General features: G+C 44.0%; 1 pseudogene; it reads right to left on the bottom strand.

Moving 5' to 3' along the window:
• Positions 1–1361: 1361 nt before the first annotated feature.
• Positions 1362–19996, bottom strand: LOC143583331 (L-type lectin-domain containing receptor kinase S.1 pseudogene; annotated as a pseudogene).
• Positions 19997–20001: the final 5 nt, after the last annotated feature.

Here is a 20001-nt window from a genome sequence, read left to right on the forward strand (position 1 = left end):
CTATAAATATGTAACCTAAATTATCACCCAAACACACTACAAACTCTTAAAACTGCAAATCAGCATCCGTTTCATTTCCGTTCCTGTACTAGGTAAGCCGAGATTATAACCTTGAGATCTACTTTCCAACCCTTATATTCTCCGATTTCTTGATCATAATATATGTATTTCTTGTTATTTAATCATATTCTAGACTTTCAATTTCGAGCCTAACACCAAGAAACCCGAATCTCGATTAGTCTCTTAACAAGAACCACAGGTGAGTCTCACAGCCCCTATTTTCACTGTTTTAAACTGTTTTCGGGGCGAGGGACACGTACCTAAATTATGTTTTATCATGGTACTCTTACAAGTAATGCAAGCGATTATGTGTTTAAATTATGTTTCTTTATGGAATATTTTTCGAGCAATGCAAACGGTTATCTATGGTTTTCGATGTGAGTGCGATACGAGTAAGTGATCACTTTACCATTGGAACTCTAAGGATAGGGACTGCTGGTTTGATCAACCCACTCGTAGGGGTCGCACCTCTTTGCATGGACGAGTGCCTAGTATGGTCATGGGGCAGTACTATGGGATTGAGCCCGCTCGTAGGGGTCGCACCTCTTTGCATGGACGAGCGCCTTGTTTTTCCGGCACAACGTCCGCGCGTAACCCGCGGGACGGTATTATTAATTCGCTCGTAGTGGCAGCGCCACTTTGCATAGACGAGCACGTTTTTCAGAGATGTCCGCGCGTAACCCGCGGGACGGTATTACTTTATTTTGCTCGTAGTGGCAGCGCCACTTTGCATAGACGAGCACGTTTTCCAGAAATGTTCGCGCGTAACCCGCGGAACGGTTTTATCAGGAATATGTTATCAGAACTATGTTTCAATACGAATTCACAAAGCATGTGTTTTATGATGTTATCAGAAATATGTTTTAGTATGGTTGTATCAAGATTATGATGCAATACGATTTATCAAGTTACTAAAACTTGTGAACTCACTCAGTTTATACTGATTCAAATGTTTTTACGTGTCTTTCAGGAGACAACTAGGTAGCGCATGGAGTCACACATAGAGCACCTCACGCAGAACATCTAAAATTAGCTTTTTGGAAGATTTTGGTTCTATCCCTTCGACGCGCGCGGTTGTTCCCGCCACGTAAGGGGATATGGCGCGGAAATCTTCAATGATTTTCATACTTGGATGTTTTTATGTAATTCTAAACAATGTAATGTATTTTGTACTAGACATTTCATGCGCAATGGAAATTTTATTTTTCTTAAATGTTTGCAATGACCCGTGCTTGACTATCAATCCCCACTCGCGTGCGCCCGGCTGTTTCCGCCGTTTAGGGCCGGGTGTGACAGTGGTAGTGGTGGTTATGGTGACGGCTCTTTCGTGCTTTCTTGCAAAACAACTCTCGGAGCAACAGTGGTATCCTCACCCAACAAGATCGTTACCACCTCCCTCATAGTCGGCCTATGCACCGGATCAGGGTGGCAACAACTCAACCCTAACTTCATCACCGCCTCCATCTCCGCCACGTCATACCCCCCCCCCCTTAATCCTCACATCCACAAGCTCTAATAGCTTCCCTTCAACATACTTTTCCCTAACCAAATCAACCAAAATCATATCGTCATCCCTATCCCGCCACGTCTCAATAGGCTTCCGCCCACACGCCACCTCTAACACCACCACTCCAAAGCTATAAACATCACTAGCCGTCGTGGGTGCCGCCAGCATAGCCAGCTCTGGCGCCAAATACCCGAGTGTCCCCACTACCCGCGTGGTCCCCGGTACCTCACCTTGCGTGTACAACTTAGCCAACCCAAAATCACCCAACCGTCCTCTCATATCCAAATCCAACAACATGTTACTCGACTTAATATCTCTATGCACCACCACTTGCTCCCACCCGTGATGCAAATAACTTAACCCCTCCGCCACGTCAGCCAACACCCGTTTCCTCCCCGTCCAACCCAAAACACCCTTCGGTTTATCGAAAACCCAAGTGTTTAAACTACCGTTCGCCATATAATCATACACGAGAAGCAACTCGTTACCTTTTCTACACCAACCCCTCATTTGAACCAGGTTTTTATGTTGAAGTCTACCCATACTCTCGATCTCGTTCATAAACTCCCTTAACCCTTGCTTCGAATCATGATTCACACATTTAACCGCCACTTCGGTTTTGTTACTCAACGTTCCTTTGTAAACTTTACCAAACCCACCCGCACCAAGAATCTGATCTTTTGAAAACCCGTTCGTAGCGGTTTTCAGCTCTTCGTAATCATACCGGTGAGGCCAGTATTCAAGCTCCCAATCTTCAATCTCATCTTCTTTATTTTCGTTTCGTTTTTTCAGCCAGACAGAGAAAAAAACACCTAGCAAGCATAAAAAGAACCCCACCGAACCACATACAACACCCACTATAGCTCCGGTGGACAAACCAGAATTCGACTCCGGCCGAGCCAAGAAAACCAGTAAATTTGTAGTATTGATGTTTCTTGCGACACCTGTGTCGCTAAAACTCCATGCTAGAACCCTCTGTGCTTCAACCCAAGTGGTTTTACCAGAAGAAAACCCAACATACATTTGGGGAGACACATAATTAGCAATAATCGGATCTCGGTAAGTAAGCAACGGTCTAACTGGTCTGGACATACCCGCTGGAGCGATCGTGACGTTGATCTCCAATCTAGGTCCATCGAACTCAATCCACGCGTGTATGTTTTGCCCGCTTCGCATATTGATCTGAATGAAGCTCCCACTGGAGTTGTAGTAGCCAGCATCAACATATACCTGGGGTGTTCAAAATAATGAGTTTCAATATCCAAATCAGTATTCGAATTTATTAATTTTAAAAAATATTTAAGAACCTTAAAAAAATTTTACAGCTGCAAACAAACCGAACGAACACGAACAAGGTCCTATTCATGTTCGTTTGTTAAGAAATAATGTGTTCAAGAACGGTTCATAGACACTTACAGAACGAGAATTTATGTTCGTGCTAGTTCATTAAGGACATGAATGTGTTCACAAACACACACAAATGAAATTGGCGAAGCCTAGAGATTGAGATCGATGAATTTATGAATGTGAATAATGAGAAATGAAATGGAAACAGTGTGAGAATATAGTTTCCTATTTTATGTTAGGAGTAATAAATTAAAGAATATATAATGTTTAGATAAAATAAATGTAAAAAAAAAAACTTTCATGAACAATATGTGCAAACAAACATGAACGAACTTCATGAACACATTACCGAACGTTCACGAACACAATTGAACGAACGAGGGCTCTGTTTATGTTCGTTTGTTTAACTAATCAAACGAAATTTCTTGTTCCTATTCGTTCATTTATTAAATGAACGAACATAAATGAACTTCCCGCCAAACTATTCCCTGATTGTTTGGTTCGTTTACGGCCCTAATTACGGTAGAGGTGTACAAAAGTAAACAGTTTGGGACCAATTCTTTGCAAACCGAACTGGTTTGAAAATAAAACCAGTTTAATCCAAACCGGTTCCCGAACCGACCCAAGCCACGGGTTCTGGGACCGGTTCCCCTTAAGATCTACCAAACCAGTATTAAAACCGGACCGGTTTGGGTTTAAACCGGTTCGAAACCGAACCGAACCGAGCTGGACCAGGTCGACCTCTGTTGTTCCTAAACCGGTTTTTAAACCGAACCGGTTCGGTTTTGACTAGGGTTGACCAAACCAGTTGGCTTGGGAAAAAAACCGGTTTTGTACACCTCTAAATTACGGACATCCGAAATATCTGAATATTACAAAAATATCTAAACTTTAACTTAAATATCCGAAATGTCCAAAAACTATCTGAAATATATCCGAAATATCATAAATTTCTAACTAATACTTGTCATTAAACAATTTTAAAAAACATTTTGGATTAATTCGGATATCCGAAATATCCTATATTTTCTAAATGTCCAACCCGAATGACAATATAAAATTTCGGATATCCAAACTTCGGAATTTTGGACAATATACCCCGATTCGGGGCTAGTAAGATCAATCCCAACATGATTATCATTCGTTTCATTAAACTCATCCGCACCCGAGTTCGAAAAAACCCCAAATACTGCCCTCCAATTGCTCCAGGAGGGTCAGTAACATTAGACAACACAAAGTTGATCCCAAAGCCAGGACTGGAACTGATTTCTGGCAATATAGAGAACACGAACTGGGTCGAAAAGACGGTGAGGTTATTGGAAGTTGGTTGGATGATTTGGATTGGAGTTGGGTAGAAGGCTCGGCCGATGGACCATTGGTTTGAGTCGTTGGATAAGCGGATGACAGGTGGTTGGATGCGTGCGTCATGTGAGAGTGTTAGGTTGGTGGCGGTGGTGAAGGAGTTGAAGAGGAAGTCAACGGCGGTGGTGGGTGGTGGTGGTGGTGAGAGGATGAAGATGAAGATGCATAGTTGGGGTTTGGGTTTTGAAGAAACACTAACCAGACCCCGAGCAGATTACTAGTAACCTGGGGGTTAGATGTTTCCCACGAGGGGTTAGACCCTGAGAAGATGGTTCTTCTGATAACCTGCAAAACAGACACCGTGAGCTTGTCACTGAGAAGTGGGGGGTTCCTCCTTGTGACCACCCTCCGGCGTGAGAATCAGACTAGATTGCTCTTTAAATATAAATGTATATTAAGAGATTGCTAGAGCAGATATCAGGTATAATATGATGATACCAGATAAGATGAGATGGTCATACCATTTGTGGTATTTATAGCCGAAGGTAGGTTTCCAAGGAGGTGTGGCCGTCTGCAACAGTATTCCTGTTCCACCAACAGTAGCCTACGCACGTGCCTGCTGGTAGTTGGTGGGTAGGCAGCGGCTGATAGCGACCAGGCCTGCTGTATACTATTCCTTTTCCACCAACTGCCGGCTGCGCACGTGGTATGACAAGAGTTGGTGAGTAGGCAGCGGCTAATAGTGACATACAGTGTAGGAGCATGCTGGTCGCCATACTGTTGTCCATAAGCTGTCGTATCTTTAGTCAGATCTTTTTCCCATACCTCGTCAGGTACAGTACAGAAGATCTTCCCGTATCGTACGGACTGGCTTATTTGGGCGGGAGTATTCCCCCTCCCGCCCTTGTGCGGGATTGTTCCCGGCTTCGCTCATTCCTTCAGGTGACACTGAATGATTGAGAGCTAAGTGCCTTGTGCGTGTAGCCTTGCTGCGCGGGTGGCCTTCCCTAATGGCTTGTATCCGAGGCTGCGGGGACAGGCGGAGTCCTTCACCATTGGGAGGCATTTCCTGCGGGAACAGCTTGCGTACTGCGCGTGAGGACGTCACGTCTCTGAGCATGGTTGGTCCTGCGGATCCAGTTGGTTTCTGCGCAGACGTCCCTGTTTAAGGTGAGTCTTGCGGGTCCAACTGGGCTCTGCTGGGACCTACCTCTTCAAGTCCCCCCAGTCCAATGTTCTTCTCATGCGTGTTTAATAAAGTGAGGTGAACTTTTGGACTTAAGCAAAGGGTTTTGAAAAGGGGTTTTTTAAGGTTTTCCATGGGGATTCTTCCCGCGGAAGTCCTTGTCACTTGCAGAAATTCCCGAGTTTCCTGCTTGGTCTTTGGGTATGATGCGGGTAGGTCTGTAACCTCCTCGCAAGTCAGGAGCGTTGAGTCCCACTTGTGTGGACTCTCCATGAGGTTTTGGTAGTTTTGAACATAGTGATCAATTATGTTAAAACCACCAATTCCATCCTGGAGCTTCAAACAACGTAGTTCTCGACGTTCCCGCTATGCGGGGATGTTATTTCCGTTTCCGCAAGCATTGCCCAGAAGATCCTTCTTGGTTTCAATTCCCAGCGGAGCGCTAGGTATGTGAAGGGTTTTGCCTTAACACTGTACCAGCGCTCGTCTTACGGTTACTTTACTTCCAAGGTATTCCTGGCGTCAATTCCCTGCGGGTGCTAGGTATGTGAAGGGTTTTGCCTTTACACTGTACCCGCACCCGTCTTATAGTTGGTTCCCGAGGAATATTTGGCTTCAATTCCCTGCGGGTGCTAGGTATGTGAAGGGTTTTTGCCTTAACACTGTACCCGCATCCGTCTTACGGTTACTTGTTCGCCAAGGTTTACTTGGCTTCAATTCCCTGCGGGTGCTAGGTATGTGAAGGGTTTTGCCTTAACACTGTACCCGCATCCGTCTTACGGTTACTTGTTCGCCAAGGTAAGGGGTATTTTCCCGCTTACTTTTTAACATTTTTAAATTTTGAATTTTGAAATTCGAAAGGTTGGTGGAAAGATAAGAACAGTCCAAACCTCTGAAACGTCGTGCGACGGTTTCTTCTGACTGTGTCAGGACGTGCAGGAAGTTATGGTGACGTGACAGTACATGGTCATTCCAGACGCTTTTTCAGGCGCGTGGGCGCGATTTTTCGGGCGCGTGGCCGCGAAATTAATGGTACGCGTCCTGTCAACAGCTGTTGCCAGCTTGCTTTTTGCCACGTGTCATAGTTTCATTGCACCTTCGATTTCTCTCTCCTCCGCATTAAATTCATCGCATTAATTGCGATTAGTATATAAAGGGGGAGAGGGCTCTTTGTAATCCACACTTTCACCCTTCTCTTCTTCTTCTTAGCGATTTCCGGCAAATACTCACCTTTTCAGGCAAGCATTTTCCCGAAATCGTTTTCTTCTTTCTGCAAGATGTCTTCACGTGATCTCGAGTCTGCAGCCGATGACAAGAGTACTGCTGGCGAGTGCCAGTGTGCTCTGCCCGGCGATCTGTACCGGTATGTTGTCAGGAAGTTCATGCTCGATCCTCTCGAGCCTGAGTTTCCTGAACCCCATCAGACTGTGTACGATGCCCCCAGAGGCAAGATCGGGGTTTATGCAGCATTCTTTGTCTATGGGAATCTTAGGTTCCTATTGACAAAGTTTGTTTACCGTGTCCTTGAGAGGCACGGTGTTCATCTGACCGAGCTGCACCCCATGGCGATCGCCAAGATTCGCCACTTCGAGTGGGTGTGCCGGATTTTGGGCATCGAGCCCCATGTTGACCGCCTGATGACCTTCTACACTTGGAGGTGCATCCAGGGGTGGTATACCCTGACAACCCGTATTAAGGGTTTAAAGATTTGCGCGACCGAGCGCAGTCTTCGCGCGTGGAAGCGGGAGTTCTTCTTTATCTCCGCTCGCGCCATTCCCCTTGCCATGAAGTTTAAGAATGGGCAAGCTCTCCCAAGCCTTCACGCCTCCAACTACCAGGAGGCGGAATGGTTTTCGAGGATATCTCGGATCCAATCTCCGGTTTACCGGTTTGCGGAGTCCGGGATGGTCATGTTGGGGATGAGCCGGGTCTGGAAGGCGGCGGACGCGCAGAAGGTTCCGATCGTCCTCGAATACGGTTCGAACTCTGTTCCTTACGGTATGCTTTCTTTCCTTTTGTTGATTTTAAATTTCTTCTAACTTTTTCCCTGTTTATTTCAGAGGGTAACGACCTGAAGTCGCTCCTTAACCCGCGGGAGGCTGACGGTCCCGTACGGATGGGTACTCGCGCTCTTGACGAGAACGAGTTGCCCATCCTCGAACAAACTGCGGATCGGTTCGTGGAGGTCTATCCGCTAGGCCATGAGATCCTTAGCGCCAGGCGGCCAGGTAAGGCGCTCTTCAACCCTCGACCCCTCAATGTTGAAACCTCTGCTGGAATTCCTCTAATCGTCTGTTCTGATGAGGAATCCGCGGATGGTCCTCCGTTGGTGCGGAAGAAGAAGGCTGCCGGCGGGAAGGGAAAGGAGAAGGTGGCCTCCACTGCCGATCCAGTGCCTCTGTCTGACTCGGAGACTTAGAGCGAGGAGGTGGCGGGGAATCCCGGTGGTGATAAGACCACGGCTCCGGAGGTTGCGACTGTCACCTCCGGAGAGCCCAAGAAGACGACGGTGACCGGCGCAAAGAGGCCGGCTCCATCGGGTTCATCCCCGCCCGTTCGTACTTTCAGGCTCAAGAAAACCCGTAAGTACAACTTCCTTCAGCTTTTATCTTCATAGCTTTATCCTTTTTAACACTTTTCTTCTTTACGCAGGCGTGGATGTTGACGCATTCCAGGGTGGAGAGCATAGGAGTACCTCTCCGCCGATGACGGTAGGCTTGGTCAGCCTACCTGAGGCGTCGACCCAGGCGCCTGCGCCTGCTCCCGCTGGTTCAGTTGCTCACTCCTTTGAGCCGACTGTTCCAGCCGAGATGACGTCACCGCCGGCCGTGAGTGCGATTTTTACAGCATCCTTCACCGAGCCGGCGGTTACTATTGCTGCGGATTCTGCGGCAGCGACTGCGGCGGCTGCTACCATGCCCCCGCCACCGGCAACGATGGCCGGTCCATCAGGTACGCATGGGGGTTCTCTCCAATCTTTGCCACCTTCCCATCTGCCTGACCTTTTGGATGGGTTTCCTTTGGGTTCAGGTGATGGGTTCGGCGGCTATCGGCCTGTTATAGACCCTACAGGTGCGTAGGGTTCCTTTGGTCCTTTTTCACTTATATATTTTTTATCATCTTTTCCTAACTGCTTTTTGTTTTCTGCAGTGTCGGATTCCAATGAAGTGTATGTTCCGCGATGGAACATACGCCGAGGAACAACCCTTCGTACCCCTGTGGAGTGCGTGGAATGGGCTCGTCACGCTGCTCCCAGTGGTGCGTTGGGGGAAGCCATGGCTAGCTACCAGGAGGGTAGGCTAAGCAATGAGCTTCGGGTTCTCCTCGCCCGGATGCAGCCGCGCGTCGAGCTGCTTTGTCATGAAAACGACAAGTTAAAAGCAGCTCGCGCTAAAGAAGTAGCTCAGGCGCGGGCTATCCGGGAGGAGAACCAAAAACTCTCCGCAGCGACTGCGGAGAAGGAGAAGGCCTTCAAGGCCCTTGAGGTTGAAGTTCAGGCTCGACTCGAGGCCCGTTCCAAGGCTGCCCAAGCTGTTAATGAACAGCTTCGGCTGGCTAAGGAAACTGCGAGGAACGCAACCGAGAGGGCCACCAAGGCTGAAGCTGTTGCTGAGCCTCTACGCGTGGAGAATGAAGAGCTTAAAGCAAAATTAGAGGCTCTCCAGCAGGCTCATGATGCCTTGGCAATGGAGGATGCTAAGAAGCTTCAAGAAATCCTGGACCAGAGGGGGGTGCTTGACCATACCGAGCGTAAGCTAAAGGGCGTCGAAGAGGCTGCGGCTAAAGAGGTGTTGCTTGCCAACCTCAACAAGAGTGAAGCCGAACGCGCCCGTAACGAAGCTCAAGCTGCCCTCCAAGAAGCTCTGGCTGCCAAGGAATGGCTTCTTCGAGAAGCGTTGTCTCAGGTATGTTTTCATGTCTTTACGCTTTTCTTTGTAAATAGAAAAGGTTTGACACTTGTATATTTTCTTTTGTAGGTTGTGCATCGGGTCTTCTCAGAGACATCTTATGACGATGCTATGAGCGCAGCCCTCAACGCTTCTCACGAGGATGGGGAAAAGGCCGGCTTTCTGCTTGGTCTAGGGTTCGTTGAGAAAGGCATCCCGCCTTCCAACTTCCCTTTATTCAATGTAGATACCGAAGCTGTATACGACCAAGCAGTAAATCAATACGCCGCCTTCCCGCATCCAGTGGTGGAGAAGGTGAATGAAGTTGCTGCTGCTGATGACGGGCTAGCTATCCTCAGAGCTTTCCTTGAACTGCCACGCTCTACTGATGGGGCTGGTCCAAGTGGAAGTGGCCCTGAAGCCTGATCCTGAAGATCCCTTCCCGCTGCTAGGATAGATATAGTTGTATAGATTTACTTTCTTGTAGGCGGGTAGTTACCCGGCCATTCTTGTAACGAATATTTATGAAATATAAATCTTTTGTGCGGGTAAGACCGTTTCTTTTATTGGATTCCTTGCTTTATAAACGTTATATGACTTGCATATTTTAGTTTAAATTAGCAATTTTCCAAGTGTTTAGAATAAGTTAACCTTTGAACGTGGTAGATAATAGGTGTGAAGTTTTGCTTCCTCTTTAGTGATTGTGCGGGTAGGACCGTCACTTGCACTTAGTAGGATGGCTAAACTTTACCCATATCTGACCTGCGTGTAGGTTTTCCTCATCCTTTAAGGATAAATTAACCTTTGAACGTGGTTGATAATAGGTGTGAAGTTTTGCTTCCTCTTTCGTGATTGTGCGGGTAGAACCGTCACTTGCACTTAGTAGGATGGCTAAACTTTACCCATATCTGACCTGCGTGTAGGTTTTCCTCATCCTTTTAAGAATTTTGTTTTGAACCGTTCGACGCGCGGTTGTCAATAGGTTAGTGTTCAGTTTCCTTTCATGATTCATGCGGATAGACCGGCACTTTCATTTGATGGGATAACTGAACTTTTCCCCTTCAACTGACCTGCGTGAAGGTTTGCCATTTTTTGGGTTTATGCGGGTTTTGCCGCCTTCCCCAGCCAATGTCTTTTCACGTAATTATGCGGTGAATACCGGCATATTAGTGTTGAATAAATTAACCGTTCGACGCGCGGTTGTCAATAGGTTAGTGTTCAGTTTCCTTTCATGATTCATGCGGATAGACCGGCACTTTCATTTGATGGGATAACTGAACTTTTCCCCTTCAACTGACCTGCGTGAAGGTTTGTCGTTTTTTGGTTTTATGCGGGTTTTGCCGCCTTCCCCATGCAACGACTTTTCACGTAATTATGCGGTGAAAACCGGCATATTAGTGTTGATAGTTCATAAAAATGTAAATGTAAAATCATCAGCGTCAATGTTTTAAGGAGAATCATTTCCATTAGAAGTGGCTCTTGGCCTTTTCTTTACAAATTTGGAATTGATTTACATGCAAACTGTGTAAATGAGCTCCCTTCCATGTTGTTGGGATGGGAGTGCCATCGAGCCGATACGCACCTGGTTCGGGATCTCGTTCTTTACGCAGCGTGTAGTCTCCACCTTGAAGCTGGAATTTTATTCGTGTTTCCCCCAGCTGGGGTTCTACACGCATCAGCCTGCTCAGCGTTCATTGCGCCACGAGGTGCGCAAGCGTCCCATCTCTGACGAATGCTTCGACCATGTCCTTCACGTCTATGCATTCTTCGGTGGTGTGGCCTTTTGTCCTGTGAAAGTCACAGTACTTGCTCCGATCAGCATTGTGACGATGTCGGATTATTTGAGGCTTTGGCCATGGGAGCTCCTCGGTGGCGAATATCTCGGTGACGCTTTTGGTGAGCGGCGTCCATCTGGAGTTCTTGGACTGTATGTTATCCCTTCCGCCTAACCGATGCTGCAAGCCGGATGAAGTGTCAAAGTTTACCCTTGACTGCCAAATGCCTAGCTTCCGCTTTTTGTTTAATCGGGCGGTGAGAACGTTGTCCTCTCTTGTTTTCTGGGTGTAGAGGTTTGTGCTCTGTGGGAGATCTCTACCCAGTTGCTTCTCCGTTTCCGCAAAGCGTTTAGCTGCTGTCATGATGGCATCCCATGTGGATGGCATGCCATCTTTACCTGTTAAGGTGCGGATGAGCTATGGGTCGTTCGCGCCCTGTATGAAAGCAGCGCGAACAAGGTCTTCGCTAATGTTACCCAGACTTAGCTTCTTCGAGTTGAAGCGAGTGATGAAGTCCAGCAAAGATTCATCTGTTTCTCGAATGCATTTGAGGATTGTCCATTGCTCCTCGGTATACTTTCTTTGCTGGCTGAAGTGTTGGCTAAACTTCTGTTGGAAGTCTGCCCAATCGTAGATGTGGTTGACCGGTAGACGATCGAACCACGCTCTAGCAGCCCCCACGAGCGTCATTTGGAACATGTAACACCACGTAGGTTCCGTCCAACTACTGACGGTTGCCCCCGCTATGAATCTGTTCAAATGATCATCGGGGTCAGATATACCATCATATGTGCCTATGCTTGACATTTGTTTGGCACTTTTTGGGGCGATTGCTTCCGCAATGTCCCTTGCAAATTTGGACGTTCCCGCATTTGCAACGTTTGGTCTGAACGTTTTGGAGAAGTCTCGTGGACTTCCACCTGTGCTTTTTGGTTTGAAGGCTTGTCCAAAATGCCTTTTCGGTTGGGATTCCGTTTCCTTACGTTTCCCTTTTGCCCTATGGCGAGGGTTCGCGTCGGAGTCGGATTCCTCCGAGTCATCCTCCAAGTATTCGAATTCGTCGGCCTGTTGTACGGAACGCAAGCGTTCGTCCAACTCAGCCTGGAATTCCTTTTGTCGTGCCTCCGCCCGTGCCTTAACTTCATCGATAGTTTGGCGGGGGAGTCTTCGTTTCTCAAACTGGGTATCGGTGGATCCCAGTAGGCGATCATTTACTGCACTTGCCCCAGCTTGAGTAACTGGGGTAGTGTTCGTAAAATTTACTTCACTTGCCCCGGCTTGGGTAACCGGGGTAGTGTTTGTAAAAACTGTGTTGCCGGTATTCCCCCCAGTAGCTGGGGTTGTGGTTACCGGAATTTCTCTAACCATCTTTGTAGAAGTTTGAAAAAACTGGAGAAAAATGTAGTTCTAGCTTTATGCACGGATGGCGCCAATGAAGAAACACTAACCAGACCCCGAGCAGATTACTAGTAACCTGGGGGTTAGATGTTTCCCACGAGGGGTTAGACCCTGAGAAGATGGTTCTTCTGATAACCTGCAAAACAGACACCGTGAGCTTGTCATTGAGAAGGGGGGGTTCCTCCTTGTGACCACCCACCGGCGTGAGAATCAGACTAGATTGCTCTTTAAATATAAATGTATATTAAGAGATTGCTAGAGCAGATATCAGGTATAATATGATGATACCAGATAAGATGAGATGGTCATACCATTTGTGGTATTTATAGCCGAAGGTAGGTTTCCAAGGAGGTGTGGCCGGCTGCAACAGTATTCCTGTTCCACCAACAGTAGCCTACGCACGTGCCTGCTGGTAGTTGGTGGGTAGGCAGCGGCTGATAGCGACCAGGCCTGCTGTATACTATTCCTTTTCCACCAACTGCCGGCTGCGCACGTGGTATGACAAGAGTTGGTGAGTAGGCAGCGGCTAATAGTGACATACAGTGTAGGAGCATGCTGGTCGCCATACTGTTGTCCATAAGCTGTCGTATCTTTAGTCAGATCTTTTTCCCATACCTCGTCAGGTACAGTACAGAAGATCTTCCCGTATCGTACGGACTGGCTTATTTGGGCGGGAGTATTCCCCCTCCCGCCCTTGTGCGGGATTGTTCCCGGCTTCGCTCATTCCTTCAGGTGACACTGAATGATTGAGAGCTAAGTGCCTTGTGCGTGTAGCCTTGCTGCGCGGGTGGCCTTCCCTAATGGCTTGTATCCGAGGCTGCGGGGACAGGCGGAGTCCTTCACCATTGGGAGGCATTTCCTGCGGGAACAGCTTGCGTACTGCGCGTGAGGACGTCACGTCTCTGAGCATGGTTGGTCCTGCGGATCCAGTTGGTTTCTGCGCAGACGTCCCTGTTTAAGGTGAGTCCCACGGATGGCGCCAATGAAGAAACACTAACCAGACCCCGAGTAGATTACTAGTAACCTGGGGGTTAGATGTTTCCCACGAGGGGTTAGACCCTGAGAAGATGGTTCTTCTGATAACCTGCAAAACAGACACCGTGAGCTTGTCACTGAGAAGGGGGGGGTTCCTCCTTGTGACCACCCTCCGGCGTGAGAATCAGACTAGATTGCTCTTTAAATATAAATGTATATTAAGAGATTGCTAGAGCAGATATCAGGTATAATATGATGATACCAGATAAGATGAGATGGTCATACCATTTGTGGTATTTATAGCCGAAGGTAGGTTTCCAAGGAGGTGTGGCCGGCTGCTACAGTATTCCTGTTCCACCAACAGTAGCCTACGCACGTGCCTGCTGTTAGTTGGTGGGTAGGCAGCGGCTGATAGCGACCAGGCCTGCTGTATACTATTCCTTTTCCACCAACTGCCGGCTGCGCACGTGGTATGACAAGAGTTGGTGAGTAGGCAGCGGCTAATAGTGACATACAGTGTAGGAGCATGCTGGTCGCCATACTGTTGTCCATAAGCTGTCGTATCTTTAGTCAGATCTTTTTCCCATACCTCGTCAGGTACAGTACAGAAGATCTTCCCGTATCGTACGGACTGGCTTATTTGGGCGGGAGTATTCCCCCTCCCGCCCTTGTGCGGGATTGTTCCCGGCTTCGCTCATTCCTTCAGGTGACACTGAATGATTGAGAGCTAAGTGCCTTGTGCGTGTAGACTTGCTGCGCGGGTGGCCTTCCCTAATGGCTTGTATCCGAGGCTGCAGGGACAGGCGGAGTCCTTCACCATTGGGAGGCATTTCCTGCGGGAACAGCTTGCGTACTGCGCGTGAGGACGTCACGTCTCTGAGCATGGTTGGTCCTGCGGATCCAGTTGGTTTCTGCGCAGACGTCCCTGTTTAAGGTGAGTCTTGCGAGTCCAACTGGGCTCTGCTGGGACCTACCTCTTCAGGTTTGGGTTTGGGTTTCATATGATGGATTTGGGATTATTATTTGTTGTTGCTTAAGGAACAGTTTGTGACATCGCCCCGATGTATAATCCGCCTTTGGTCGGGGTGTTACACAGTTGACAGCAAATGTTCAATGACATGAGTTTCAAACATGGGTTGCTATGCTTAAGGGAAAGACATGGTTATATGAAGAACAGTCAAATAGTCTATTTATTATGGGAAATCCCTAAAATGACCCATTATTATATTATATGGTTTCAAGTTTGTTCCCTCAAATTTAAGTTTTCAAATTTGTTCTTTTGGTATTTCGTCGTCGGCGACATGTTAGCGAACACCGACGATGTGTTAATATAACATAGGGTTGACAATGCGTTATGTTGCTAACATAGGGTAGCAGCGATGCGTTAATGTTTAAAGCAGGGGTTCGCCGACGATGCGTTTATGTTGCCAACATAACATAGGGTTGACGATGCGTTTATGTTACTAACATAGGGTAGCAGCGATGCGTTATCAACTAACGCATCGTGGAACCCCTGCTTTAAACATTAACGCATCGCTGCTACCCTATGTTAGCAACATAACGCATTGTCAACCCTATGTTATATTAAAACATCGTCGGTGTTCGCTAATACGCCGTCGGCGACGAGATACCAAAGGAACAAAGTTGGAAACTTGAATTTGTGGGAACAAACTTGAAACCACATTTTATAAATGAGCTATTTTGGAAATTTTCCCTTTTATTATTTATAAGGTACACACAATTGAAAAAAGAATAAAAAATCCTATATCAAGGATTTTTTTTTTGGTATACTTTGATTGTGTGATTTCACATATTTAACCCATTCATTTAAAACTTTAACCTGTAAACTCAACATGATCGACAACCATTATTGTTATATACATTAATCATTTGATAAGCGAGGTTGTTGTATATATGTTGATCAATATGAGGTTGTTGTATATAAGTTGATCAATATAAGCCACGTAATTAAATCATCGTTTAACGCATTATTGAAATCCGTCAACTTGTTTTTCACATTTACAACTCGATTCCAACCCACCAAATTGTCAACCAATTTGACTCTTGCGATAAATTAGATTAAACAAGTCGCATTCAGGACTTCGGGTTACACCACTTTAAGTGTTAGAGTTGTTTCCTTGACACAAATAAATATACGGGTCAAATTAGAGTTTAGTTATTCATCTAGTTAACCCGCCAACCTGACATGATTAACACCCTTATTTTAATGTTACTGATCATAAATGAAAGGCCATCAACTTGTGAAGCACATGACCACGTGCGGCTGGGATCTCCAGTTTCGTGCATTACTTTTGAATTCAATCAAGCACACTCAAAACATCTATCTATGACAGTCGCCTCTGATCCTTTTCTAAGGTACACCCGTAGGACAAAAGAAATGTATAATGTATCTAAGAAATCCGGGTTAAACTTGTTGAATTGTCACGTAAATATAGACTTTAATACTTAAGCTTGAATATGCGACTCTACGAAACGTACACCACCAAAGAAGGATTCAAATGAAACTTGTTAAATTGATGAAGACGATATTGTCGTATTAGGTCCGACTCAATGTTTTTCAACGAGTGAAAATTACTTTAAATAGTTGATAATACCAAGTGTAGTTTCAATTCTAAATTCGTTTGATGATTGTTTGTTTTTTGGGTTTTTATTTACTTGCTAGTGCCCGTTTTATAACCGTCCTTAGAAAAGGTTGATAATACTAAATTCATTTCAAAACTCAGAAATATCAAGTGACAAGTAAAATAAATGATTAAAACCGAATAAGGTATTGATGTTTTGTACTATTTATATAAAAATCTGATGATACTAAAATTATTTCAAAACTCGTAAACATCCGAACGAAATAACTGATTAAGGCCCCATTTTGAACTATTGTGTATGAATGATTCAAGAGAACGAAAGAAAATTGATGGTCAAACAAACACCTAATGCACCAATTGCAAGTCAAAGGTGGACTTTTATATCTAACAAGAAAAGGTCCTAGTCATTTATTCAAAAATACTTATGCAAATTTTGTATTTTTGTAAAACTAGCAAATGTGCCCACGCGATGCCGCGGGTTTCTGCAGGTTATCTTCTCGTATTGGTTTGTAGTGTGTGGCGTGGTCTGTAATGGGTTATCAGTGCGAGCGCGCTACCACATGTGCATATGGTTTGTTAGATATTGTTTTTTGTGGGGTGTTTGTGTGTTGGGGGGGTATTAAAATACTAACGTATGCATATATATTGTATACATCGTGTTTTATGAAATATTTATTAGTAGTGGTCTTTTTGGTTGCGGTTGGAGTAGAAAATATAAATAAGTTTTCCCAACCGTTCTACGGCATCTGAAAGACTGAAACATAAACGTTTTTCAAAATCAAATTGGAAAATCTATGATCATATTTATGCATTTCGTTTAATAGTTATCTTAATTAAAAGTGTTTAATTCAATTGTTTCTTACTTGTAAAAGATTATGTACTCCATATATTTTACAGTTTTACCTTAATGATAAGGTGCAAAACTTAGTTAAATACATTCTAAATGATAAGGTGCAAAACTTAGTTAAATACATTGACTCGTTAGCTGCTGCTAAATGCATGTTTGACTTTCAAAAAGTCAACTATAACAGTATCTAAATGACCTGAAATGAAGTTTACCAACAAAGCAACAGTACACCAAATTTCTAAAATATGTTCGATGTGAAACTAAATCTTTTTATACCATAATTTCCATTGTATTTAGTTTCACTTTTTGAGTATTCCCAAAGTACCATTCTCGTAAATCTAGCCCGTATTAGTATTTTGTCCACTGCAAATCCTTTTTTTCAAACTGTTTCAAATAACCCGAAACAATTAGCACCTTTTTTCCTGGAATTGACAATAGTGTAACCCATTTTAACTTTTTCAAACATAATACAAAATAAAAAATAATAAGGGAAAAAAACTTGTGAAGCTAATAAAAAGCAAATGATGTCGATAGAATTATTAGCAATAGAGCAATAATTGCATATGTTGGTGATTCATATAATCTATTTCCGTTGACCTCATTTAACATTAAACCCTGGTCAAAGTATTTAAATTTATTTTTTCAAATGTTAAGTATTAGCCAAGTCTTTTTACCTTTAAGTTTACCCAAGGCTTAAGTAGTTTAATATAGAAGTTTTAAGCTAATGCCTCAATAATTATTTCCCTTTTAGTAGTCCTAGTCTTCTGAAAACTGAATAGAAACTGTCACTCGTTAAACACCATAAAGACTAAATAAAATAAAAATTTGAGATGACAATATTTATTTGTCTACTTATAAATGATCCAATGTGGGTATTTTTAACCTCAAATGGAACACCCCATACCCTATGCACGATCATTATCAGAAAGAACATTAATTAATAATATTAATGATGGAAAAAACAACAAAAGACAATACTCTTAAGATGTACTTGGAACAATATTAATTATCACAAAGTTTAATAGCCATATCACACACCGGAAGTCTCCTGTTGATGTTATTATAGTCAGTATTAGGGGTGTCAATTCCTGACACGACCCGAAACCCGACACGAAAAAATATAGGTTTATGTTGGCTGACATGACCAGTTTTATTAAACAGGTCAACCCAAACCCGACCCGTCAAAAAGTGGGTTGACTCGTTAACCTTTTTAAGAATTTTTAGAGAAGTTAATGTTTTGGTTTTAGAAATAAGAAGTTTATTTCAAAATATATTCAATAATTTGCTAGAATCAAACTGTTGGTATGGTTCCATTTTTATTTTTAAACGTTTCGATTTATTAAGATTGAAAATTGTTAGTACGGTTTGGATCACACTTTTACCTAAAAACCGTCAAAACTGGGCCACAGTTGCATATATGCACGAGCCACGTGATCCAACCATTTAGTAAAATCACATAGTTTAACCAATAACCACCAACAATAATTTCAACATGTTAAGGTAACACCAATATTAAAAAAGAGAAAAAGAACAATTTAGCATCGAGAAGAATATAAAAATGAGGTGCTAGGCTTCACACTGCAGGGTGTTTCAATCATAGGTCTTGTTGAATTATAGGCGACTGATTTATACTTGAAGGCTTGAAACCATATATTTTCAAATCTTCAAACCAAATAGTTTTTAAGTGAAGAATGCATAAATTTTAAATGCACTGGAGTATGAAGTGGAATTTCAAGATTTCAAGATGAGCACCCATGCTATAAATCTCCATGGCTTTCGGTTTCATCATAAACTCACAATTATTTTCTTGTGAACACATAATAAAGACAAAACACTCAATAATCAGACTAACCAATGATGTATGCTCTGATTCGTAAACAAACTGTATAGGACTGGAAATTGGGTACCTGTTAAAGACACGATAATACCTGTCAATCAAAAAAGTGCGGTATGTGAATTTTTTATTTTCTTAAATAATTGAAATTAGTAGGCTAGACTCCCTCATTATCCCTTATTGTTACACAAAACTTAAAACTGTCTTATAGTCATGACATATAAAGTAGTTAAACGAGTCGTATTCAAGTTTGATATTTGTGTTACGCGCGTCGCCTCTTACCTGTTAAACCTGTTAAGCCACGAATTGCCAGCCCTAAAACTGTATATAAACACTTAATACCGATACCGGTACCCCGGGTATTGATATGTAGTTTATTTGTTTTGACTTGAAAACTGAGTTATATAATACATCTAAATTCGACTTGCTTATATATTTGCCTTATCACAAATGAACCTCTTAATGGTTGAACAAGATATGTTGATATTATCAAAATTGTAATGGTAAAAATCTTTTAAATATATGAAAAAAGCTATTGTTTTGGGATATTTTAAGCAAACAAAATGGTTGATTTATGATGTCACTTTAAATAATAAAAAAATATAGACTAAAATTAGTTTGGCATTCCAAATAGACAAAATGGTAAAACACGTCCTTTATGTTTGGTCTGATTTTCAGTAGACGTCCTTTATCAAAACAAATAGCAGAAGACATAATTTATGTATCAAATTCCTTTCAACTTACGTCCTTTGACACTAACCTAGTTAAAATTTTCTGTTAACTTTGATCATGTGCTTTGCACATGAGGGTAGTGTGGTCATTTTACGCCTTTAAGGATTGTTTGTGTAATTAGACTAAAGATTTGACCTTTTGTGTAGTAATCATCTTCTTCATCACCATCCAACTCATCACCACCATTCAACACCATCAACTCCGGCCACGACCATCCAACACCATCAACTTCGGCCACGACTATCCAACACTATCAACTCCGGCCACCATCGCCGCATACCATACCACCACCAACTCCGGCCACCACCAAATCCATCTCTATAAACTTTGGCCACCACCGGCCATTAAGCCACCATAACCAAATCCATTTCACACCAACTCCGGCCACAACCATTCAACACCAAATCCATCTCGTCGTCGCCGCCTACTCTGCACCCTCTGTTTTTCCCAGATCTCGTCACACCCACCATTAAGCCACCATAACCAATCAAGGATTCCACCTTGTACAGATCTAGTTTGAATCCCTAATCCATGCCCACACATGTTTT

The sequence above is a fragment of the Bidens hawaiensis genome, unplaced genomic scaffold (genome assembly GCF_021521415.1).
Source record: "Bidens hawaiensis isolate Kalapana, Puna unplaced genomic scaffold, B.hawaiensis_p1.1 tig00032360_1, whole genome shotgun sequence".
Lineage (NCBI taxonomy): Eukaryota > Viridiplantae > Streptophyta > Magnoliopsida > Asterales > Asteraceae > Bidens > Bidens hawaiensis.